This window comes from Artemia franciscana, chromosome 4 (genome assembly GCF_032884065.1).
Source record: "Artemia franciscana chromosome 4, ASM3288406v1, whole genome shotgun sequence".
In the NCBI taxonomy this organism is placed as follows: Eukaryota; Metazoa; Arthropoda; class Branchiopoda; order Anostraca; family Artemiidae; genus Artemia; species Artemia franciscana.
Genome location: NC_088866.1, coordinates 8,717,672 through 8,727,323, shown reverse-complemented (window position 1 = coordinate 8,727,323; position 9,652 = coordinate 8,717,672). Strand labels below are relative to the sequence as shown.

The 9,652-nt window shown below is 35.8% G+C and overlaps 1 protein-coding gene across 1 annotated transcript in view; it reads right to left on the bottom strand.

The window, feature by feature from the left end:
• The window catches only part of LOC136025688 (nucleosome-remodeling factor subunit NURF301-like), a 168,606-nt gene that overhangs the window by 42,230 nt on the left and 116,724 nt on the right, over positions 1-9,652 (bottom strand). The window lies entirely within an intron of this gene.

Genomic DNA, 9,652 nt, shown 5'->3' with positions numbered 1-9,652 from the left:
CGTTTCCCTTGTTCTCAATCTTAACCAATTTTCAACACAACGGCTTGAAAGGAAAAGACTATCAAAACAATTAAGTGCAGTCAAAAAACTCTTGATTACATCAGACATATTACATGACAGGATTAACACAGTGCACGTAGAACTGAACTTCTGGTGATTAGTGTTCAATCAAATCTGGCACGTTTAAAAAATAGAGGGTTATTCTGAAACATATGGGAATGATGGAAAAAATATTGAAAGTATTGTTTTCCATTGTTTGGCTGATACACACCCAACGAAGTTCAAAAATAATCTGAACCAATTTTCAACACAACGGCTTGAAAGCGAGAAGACTTTCAAAACAATTAAGTGCAGTCGAAAAACTCCTGATTGGATCAGACAGATCAAATGACAGGATTAAGTCAGTTCACGTAGAGTTGAACTTCTGGTGATTAGCGTTCAGTCAAATCTGGCACGTTTGAAAAACTACACGTCTGAAACAGTGAAAATGATAAAAAAAATATTGAAAATATTTTTCCCCTTGTTTGCCTGGTAGACACCCAACGAAGTCCAAAAAATAATCTCAACCAATTTTCAACACAACGGCTTGAAAGAAAAAGACTATCAAAACAATTGAGTGCAGTAAAAAAACTTCTGATTGGATCAGACAGATCACATGACAGGATTAATACAGTGCACATAGAGTTGAATTTCAAGCAATTAGTGTTCAGTCAAATGTTGCACGTTTGAAAAAATACAGGGTTATTCTGAAATATGTCGCAATGGTGGAAAAAATATTGAAAATGGAAAAATAAACTTTGGATTGGCTTTAAAACACATAAAAGGTAATAAAGTAGTTCGTTCTCTGATTCAATAAGTAAAAACCTTAGCAACAAAAAACTCAAAATTAAAAGTAAGGAGCCAAGTGAGTCAGTTGCAGACTTTTTTAATAAGAGAAATTAAAGCTCAATAATCAAAAATCAATTGATGATATGTCTCACCCTCCAAACCTTTACAAGGAAACTGCCTCAAGTTTTCAAGTTAAATTTCAGACACGCTATGAAAATGTAAGGCATCTACATCCTTTGACTGGTTTTCACTCAAGCAAGCCGCAGGCTGTGTAGTCAATTCAGATGGTCGGTAAAACTCCCAACAAACATATATTATAAAATCAAAGGCCTGAAGCAAGCCCGCTGATTCAAACGCATTCCATACGGCTGGTCAAACTGCAGAATGAATGAATGAACTAATGAATGAACTTTATTATCCGTGAAAGTATAAAAAAAACACAAAGTAGGAGTATTATAAATAAACAAAACAAAAACGATAAACAGCAAGAAAAAAAAATTCAAACTAACAAAAGACAACATGGACTAATTAACCAGTATCAATATGGAAAAAAGGCTACAGATTGTCGTAAAGGTGAATTAAGTAGATAGTCTTTTTACATAAATCATCACTGGAAGACCGAATCCAAGAAGGCATATCTATTAAACCAAATCGAACAATCATTTTTCTGTTTTGGTGCCATCTAGGAAGCCGGAGGAGGAACTTGCAAAAACTGAAATACGTGAAACTTATCAAAAAACTGAAACTGAAACTCATCTATTTTCTTACGAAATAGATGAGCCATGCCTGATAAAACAAAAGCACAGGGGCGCAATAAGCTATATAAATCATGCGCAAACCGTTGCGATTGTAACGGCTTTTGTTTGGGGATATTTTTCCGTAAGTGACGCATAGGTTTTTCACGGCTTGATTCACTAGGGATGAAAAGGTAGTGGAAAGTGTTGGACCGAAACACAGACCAAGCCTACTAACTAAAGAAGAACATGGAAGAATTGCAGTCCGCAACGAATGGAGCGACCGCACAAGGGCTATCAAAACAAATAAACTCGCATTTAGACGCATCAACTGACAGTCCAATCTTAGATAGTTCATTTGTTAATATAGTCAAATTGAAAAGCAATCCACGACGAGTCCGGGCAACAAGAAGAACATCGTCTGCAGATGCAACAAAAGACAAACCAGTATTACCGTCAGAAACAGAACTTTTAAGGGGGCGCAGGGACGATGCAAGCACACATTTAAATATACTAAAAGACAATACGGCAGAAGTTGCAACCTATTTATTTCTAGCAGCAGTTTTCACACCATGAAGTGGCAAAAACCATGAGACTAAGTCGAAAATCTTCTGAGAAAAAAGGAATAAAACAAGAGCTAAGAGCTCATATGGCACTTGTGACGAGGTCGGAAGAGCCAACAGCTCATATGGCATGAGCTCTAGCAAAATTATAAGAATCAATAGATTAATTTAAAAGAAAAATTAGAGGCTTAATGCTGGTCGGCATTTAAAATAAGAGCTCTGAGACACAAGGTCCTTTTAAATATCAAAATTCATTAAGATCCGATCACCCGCTCGCAAGTTAAAAATACCTCATTTTTCTAATTTTTCCTCTCTCTTCAGCCCCCCCCCCCGATGGTTGAATCGGGAAAATAAAGTTTATCAAGTCAATTTGTGCAGGTCCCTGACACGCCTACCAATTTTCATTGTCTTAGCACGCCCAGAAGTACCGAACTCGCCAAAGCATTGGACCCCCCCCTTAACTACCCCAAAGAGAGTGGATCCAGTCCGGTTTCGTCAACCACGTATCTACGACAGTTGCTTATTTTACCCACCAAGTTTCATCCCGATTCTCCGCTCTAAGCGTTTTCCAAGATTTCCGGTTTCCCCTTCCAACTCTCCCCCAATGTCACCCGAACTGGTCGGGGTTTAAAATAAGAGATCTGAGACATGAGTCTTTTCTTAATATCAGATTCAAAAATACCTCACGAACGGTCACTCGCATTTAAGTTAAAAATATCCCAGTATTTGTAATTTTCCGAATTAACACCCCCTCCAACTCCTCCAAAGAGAGCGAATCCATTTCGGTTATGTCAATCATGTATCTTGAACTTGTACTTATCCTTCCCACCAAGTTCCATCCTGATCACTCCACTCTAAACGTTTTCCAAGATTTCCGCGCGCCCCCTCCCCCAAATCCCCCCAATGACACTGGATCCGGTCGGGATTTAAAACATGAGATATGAGCTACGAGGTCCTTCTAATATGAGATTTCAACCGATGAAATTCAAGATCCGATAACTCCTTCGTAAGTTAAAAATACCTCATTTTTTCTAATTTTTCAGAATTAACCCTCCTCCCAACTACCCAAAAGAGATTGAATTCGTTCTGTTTGTGTGAATCACGTATCTAGGACTTGTGCTTATTTTTTCCACTAAGTTTCATCCCGATCCCTCCACCTTTAAGCATTTTCCAAGATTTTAGGTTTCCCCCTCCAATGTCACCTGATCCGGTCGGAATTTAAAGTAAGAGCTCGACATGATAACCTTCTAAATATAAAATTTAATTAAGATTCAATCTAATTTTTCCAAATTAACCGTCCTCCCACTCCCCCCCTAGGCGTTCGAATGGGGGAAACAACTATTTCAAATTTAATCTGGTCCGGTCCCTGATACGCCTGCCAAATTTCATCGTCCTAGCTTAACTGGAAGTGCCTAAACTAGCAAGACCGGGACTAACAGACCGACAGACCTACAGAATTTGCAATCACTGTATTTCACTTGGTAAATACCAAGTGCCATACAAAGTAATTTTTCTCTGGGGATGGAATATTTGGTTGAAGGTTGGCTTCAGTATGACTTATTTTGGAAAAGGGTTGTTTCCAGGCTTTGGGCGAGCCATGGGTGGAAGTAGTTATAGGCCCTACTAAACTGAAGGAAAACTCGACTTTTTAAAAAATAGAAACCCCCTCCCCCTCGCCCTATTTTAGATAGGGCTTGTGATATCAGAGCTTGATATGAGCCCTGATCCTAGTCATCTTTGGTCTAGCTTTCATTCGGATCCGTTGCTCCATTCGCAAGTTATACTAGATCAAACCAAAAGCTTGACTTTTTTCAGCACTTAAAACCCACTCCCCCTCGTTCTATTTGAGCTAGGGTTTTCATCTCAAAATTTGATGCCTGTCACGGTCTTAGGCACCTTTGGTTCAATCTTCACTGAGATCCATAAATCTCTCGCAAGCTACACTGAATTAAATTAAAAACTCAACTTTTAATTAAGCTTGGGTCTCCATGTCAGAACTCAATGCATATCATACTCTTAGGCATCTTTATTCACTTTTCATCGACATTCATCTCCATATACAAGTTACAGTGAATTAAATGAAAAACTCGAATTTTTTTAACACTTGAAGCCCCATCGCCCTAATTAAACTCAATTTTAATCCAAATTGTTCAATTTCAATACAAATCTAACTGGTGGTTCTCCCGCTATACTCGATTGCACAGACGGGCGGACAGACAGAGAAATCCAAAAAACCTATCTTGATGGATATTTTCCACTATCCAAAAAGGTGATGATACCTGGATGATGATATGCCATTGTTTTCCTTTTTTGGATCCAATTAGCCAACATGGCTACCTAAGACGTTGCAAAATCCGTCCGTCCGTCTGTGTAATCACGTATAGGGGGAGAAACGCTGGTTGGATTTGGATGAAAATTTTGATGGCCAGATTTGGTGCCAAGGATCATGAGACACATCAAGTTGAAAGATGAACACCCTAGCTCAAATAAAACAGAGGGGAAAGGGCTTTACCTGCTTAAAATAGTTTTTCGTTTAATTCAGAGTAACTTGCGACTGGAGTGATGGATCTGAATGAAAATTGAAACAAAGAGGCCTAAGACCATGACACATATCAAGTTATGAGATAAAGACCTTAGCTCAAATTTAACAAGGGGGAGTGGGTTTTAATTCCGGAAGAATTTAAATTTTCTGTTTAATTTAGTATAACTTGCAAATGGAGTAACGGATCCGAATGAAAACTAGACCAAAGATGCCTAAGATCAGGGCTCATATCAAGTTCTGGTATCACAAACCCTATCTCAAATAGGGCGAGGGGAAGAGGGTTTCAAGTCTTAAGAAAGTTGAGTTTTCCTTTAATTTAGTAGGGCCTATAACTTATGAATGGAGTGACAAATCTGAAGTCAGATTCGTCTGAATACCTGAATTTGCTGGAACGAATATGACAAAATACCACTGCATTGGATCGAGCTAGAATTCCCTAGACTTGTTTATTGCAGACAACATTTAGATGGGCAAAGATTCATAGCTTCAGTAGTTTTACCAATAATATGGTCCTGAAGATGATGACATGGTAGAAATCTGGTTCAGTTGACGAGATGACAAAACTTAAACACTAATATCAGAAATATAAGCCCAAATGGACTACAGAATGCAACATTTAGCACAAAGCGAGGAATTTTGGCTCACTGTCGACCAATGAACAGTGAAATAATTTCAATTTTCTTTGTTATATAACTTTTAAACAAAAATTAAACCAAGTGTTAATCATACTAGAATTTTTTTTTCGTCAAAAACAAATACCTTATTTCATACCCAAAAATAGGGCATGGAGCTATATCTGAGTTTACTCTAAATCTAAAGGATGATGTTTTCTTGTACATTGCCAAAGCACAGACACACAAAAGCTATATCTGAGTTTGCTCTAAATCTAAAGGTGATGTTTTCTTGTACATTGCCAAAGCACACACACACAAAATTTTCATGTCAAAGGTAAAGTACTTGAAAAACAAGTACATTAAAAGTATCTTAAGTAACAAGTATTTCGTAATCTTACTTAAGTATCAAGTAATAAGTACACCCTAGAGTTTTTACTTAAGTACAAGTACAAGTAATGGAAAATTTTACTTAAGTAGTACTTCAAGTAAAAGTACTTCAAGTAAGTGACAGCACTGCCTCCTGCCAATCCAATAGTCCAAGGCTTTCATTCAGGTGCTTTAATATTATTTTATTTATCATAAAAAGAACTAAGAAAGATTAGGAGAAACTATACCGATTATGAGAAAAAGGCTAAAAGCATCTAGTTTTGTAAAGTAGTAAGCCCAAATATATCAGAAATGAATAAGGTAGTAAGTTATCATGTTTAAAGTTTTGCCACAACATAACAGTTTTTTTTTGCGAGTGATGTTTTAATCTTTATACTCTTTGTTTTCTGTTGGTTTATTTTTTAATTGAATTGTATGTCTTCCCCTCCTTTAGAGGCCTAGGACCTTTTGTGGGATTAGCACCAGGTATACATTGTATGCTTTTGAATAAATATTATCTTATAACGTGGCTGTTATAGTAACCAAAACTTACAGTATTACAAAGTTCTAAAATAAAAAAATAAAAAAGAGAACATAGGTATAAAACTACTCCACAAAAAGTAATGCGCTAAATTTTGACATCTCTACTAGACTTAAATTTAGGATGTCTTTTTGAATCAAATTGGGGGGTTTTCGCACGTTCAACTTCTTATGCAACTAACTGTTGTCTATTCGTTTCAGAAGAGACAAGTGGTCACCTCCATGTGCATCATGCAGTATCTTCTTGGTCTGCAACAAGTGGGTTGCACCCTTACTTCGAACACAACATTTGGTAAACACAATTTTTCCATTCAATGCATATTCTTTTTTTTTCTATTTAGAGATAACAGGGTTAAGCTTTAGGATTGCAGTTGATCTACCTAAAATAACTAAAAGTTGATCTATCTAAAATACCTAAAAGTTGATCTATCTAAAATACCTAAAAGTTGATCTACTTAAAATACCTAAAAGTTGATCTACCTAAAATACCTAAAAGTTGATCTACCCTGAATACCGAAAATTTAATCTACCTAAATACTTAAAAGTTGATCTATCTAAGATACCTAAAAGTTGATCTACCTAAAATACCTAAAAGTTGATCTACCTAAAATACCTAAAAGTTTATCTACCTAAAATACCAAAAAGTTGACCAGCCTAAAATATCTGAAAGTTGATCTATCTAAAATACCTAAAAATTGATCAACCTAAAATACATAAAAGTTGGTCTACCTAAAATACCTGAAAGTTGATCTACCTAAAATACCGAAAATTTGATCTACCTAAAATACTTAAAAGTTGATCTATTTAAAATACCTAAAAGTTGATCAGCTTAAAATAACTAAAAGTTGGTCTACCTAAAATACCTAAAAGTTGATCTACCAAAAAAACCTAAAAGTTGATCTACCTAAAATACCTAAAAGTTTATCTACCTAAAATACCAAAGAGTTTATCAACCTAAAATACCTAAAAGTTGATCTACCTTAAGTTGATCAATCCTTAAGTTTTATTCTCATAGCTAAGAAGCTGTTAAATGAATATTTACTTTTTGTTAGAACACCGAATTTACTGCACTTACATTTTAAGATCCCAGAGGGATCATTTGGTATCGAATTCTAAGTTATAGTGCAGATTTAAATGACAGGGGGGGGAGGATCCAAGGGCCCCCGTCCACCTTTTCGCTCTCAACCCTTGTACTATCAAATCAAGTTTCCAGAATTTCTATAGGTCAAAAGTCTTTAAAATATATCTCTTTGTGTGATGATTCATACAACGCTACGGACAAGTAGCGTAAATCGTTGAAATAGCCCATTTACAAACAGAAACTTCACAGATTAAGTTTAGAAGATGGGCGTGCATGCTGCATTTTGTTGAAATCAGATAAATACAAAGATCATTCACTGATTTCAATCGAGAGGCTTCCCAGATCCAATTCCAATTATTTAACTGACATCTTTTTCATAAAATTACTTTCAAGTGACATAATAATGTGAAAATGCTGGTATTTTTTAGCCTAGAAGCTAACAGATTATTTTTGGCTACAACATTTACCGTTTTCCACTATATTTTATCATCTTAATGCATATAACATGCAAGAGTCCATAACACACAGCCAACCGCTATTCTGAAAAAAAAACCCATATGACATTACCCCCCGAGTACCTGAGCCTGAAGTTAGCGTCAGTTGTTTTTCTGATGATTACAAGAGAGCATAAACTTTTTTTATGTTTGTCTCTCGACAAACTTTTAGATAATTTAAATGGCTTTTTAAGCATATTGGGTCAATTAGCTGTGCATCAGACTTCAATAAGTCTCATTCAACCAAAAATAAATTGGTTTCATGTTGATAGCATTCAGCTTCTTTATAACAGTTCATCCTAATTTCGTTTTAATATGATTTAAGATTCAGCACGGATGCCTGATTGGCTAATTTCTAACAAAGGGTCAATCAGAATTCCCTGTTTGTCAACTGACGCCTAAAATATACCCCAGGGGAAAATGTTGCTTCACGTTATAAAGTAATGTTAAAGTTCTTTTCTTTTTTTCTTTTTCACGGATGCCTGATTGGCTAATTTCTAACAATTGGTGAATCAAAATTCCCTGTTTGTCAACTGACGCCTAAAATATATCCCAGGCGAAAATGTTGCTTCACGTTTTAAAGTAATTGTAAAGTTCTTTTCTTTTTTTTTCTTTTTCACGGATGCCTGATTGGCTAATTTCTAACAATTGATCAATCAAAATTCCTTGTTTGTCGACTGACCCCTAAAATATATCCCAGGCGAAAATGTTGCTTCACGTTTTAAAGTAATGGTAAAGTTCTTTTCTTTTTTTTCTTTTTCACGGACGCCTGATTGGCTAATTTCTAACAATGGGTCAATCAGAATTCCCTGTTTGTCAACTGACGCCTAAAATATATCCCAGGAGAAAATGTTGCTTCACGTTTTAAAGTAATGGTAAAGTTCTTTTCTTTTTTTCTTTTTCACGGATGCCTGATTGGCTAATTTCTAACAATGGGTCAATCAGAATTCCCTGTTTGTCATCTGACGCCTAAAATATATCCCAGGAGAAAATGTTGCTTCACGTTTTAAAGTAATGGTAAAGTTCTTTTCTTTTTTTCTTTTTCACGGATGCCTGATTGGCTAATTTCTAACAATGGGTCAATCAGAATTCCCTGTTTGTCATCTGACGCCTAAAATATATCCCAGGAGAAAATGTTGCTTCACGTTTTAAAGTAATGGTAAAGTTCTTTTCTTTTTTTCTTTTTCACGGATGCCTGATTGGCTAATTTCTAACAATGGGTCAATCAGAATTCCCTGTTTGTCATCTGACGCCTAAAATTTATCCCAGGCGAAAATGTTGCTTCACGTTTTAAAGTAATTGTAAAGTTCTTTTCTTTTTTTCTTTTTCAAGGATGCCTGATTGGCTAATTTCTAACAAAGGGTCAATCAGAATTCCCTGTTTGTCAACTGACGCCTAAAATATACCCCAGGGGAAAATGTTGCTTCACGTTATAAAGTAATGTTAAAGTTCTTTTCTTTTTTTCTTTTTCACGGATGCCTGATTGGCTAATTTCTAACAATTGGTGAATCAAAATTCCCTGTTTGTCAACTGACGCCTAAAATATATCCCAGGCGAAAATGTTGCTTCACGTTTTAAAGTAATTGTAAAGTTCTTTTCTTTTTTTTCTTTTTCACGGATGCCTGATTGGCTAATTTCTAACAATTGATCAATCAAAATTCCTTGTTTGTCGACTGACCCCTAAAATATATCCCAGGCGAAAATGTTGCTTCACGTTTTAAAGTAATGGTAAAGTTCTTTTCTTTTTTTTCTTTTTCACGGACGCCTGATTGGCTAATTTCTAACAATGGGTCAATCAGAATTCCCTGTTTGTCAACTGACGCCTAAAATATATCCCAGGAGAAAATGTTGCTTCACGTTTTAAAGTAATGGTAAAGTTCTTTTCTTTTT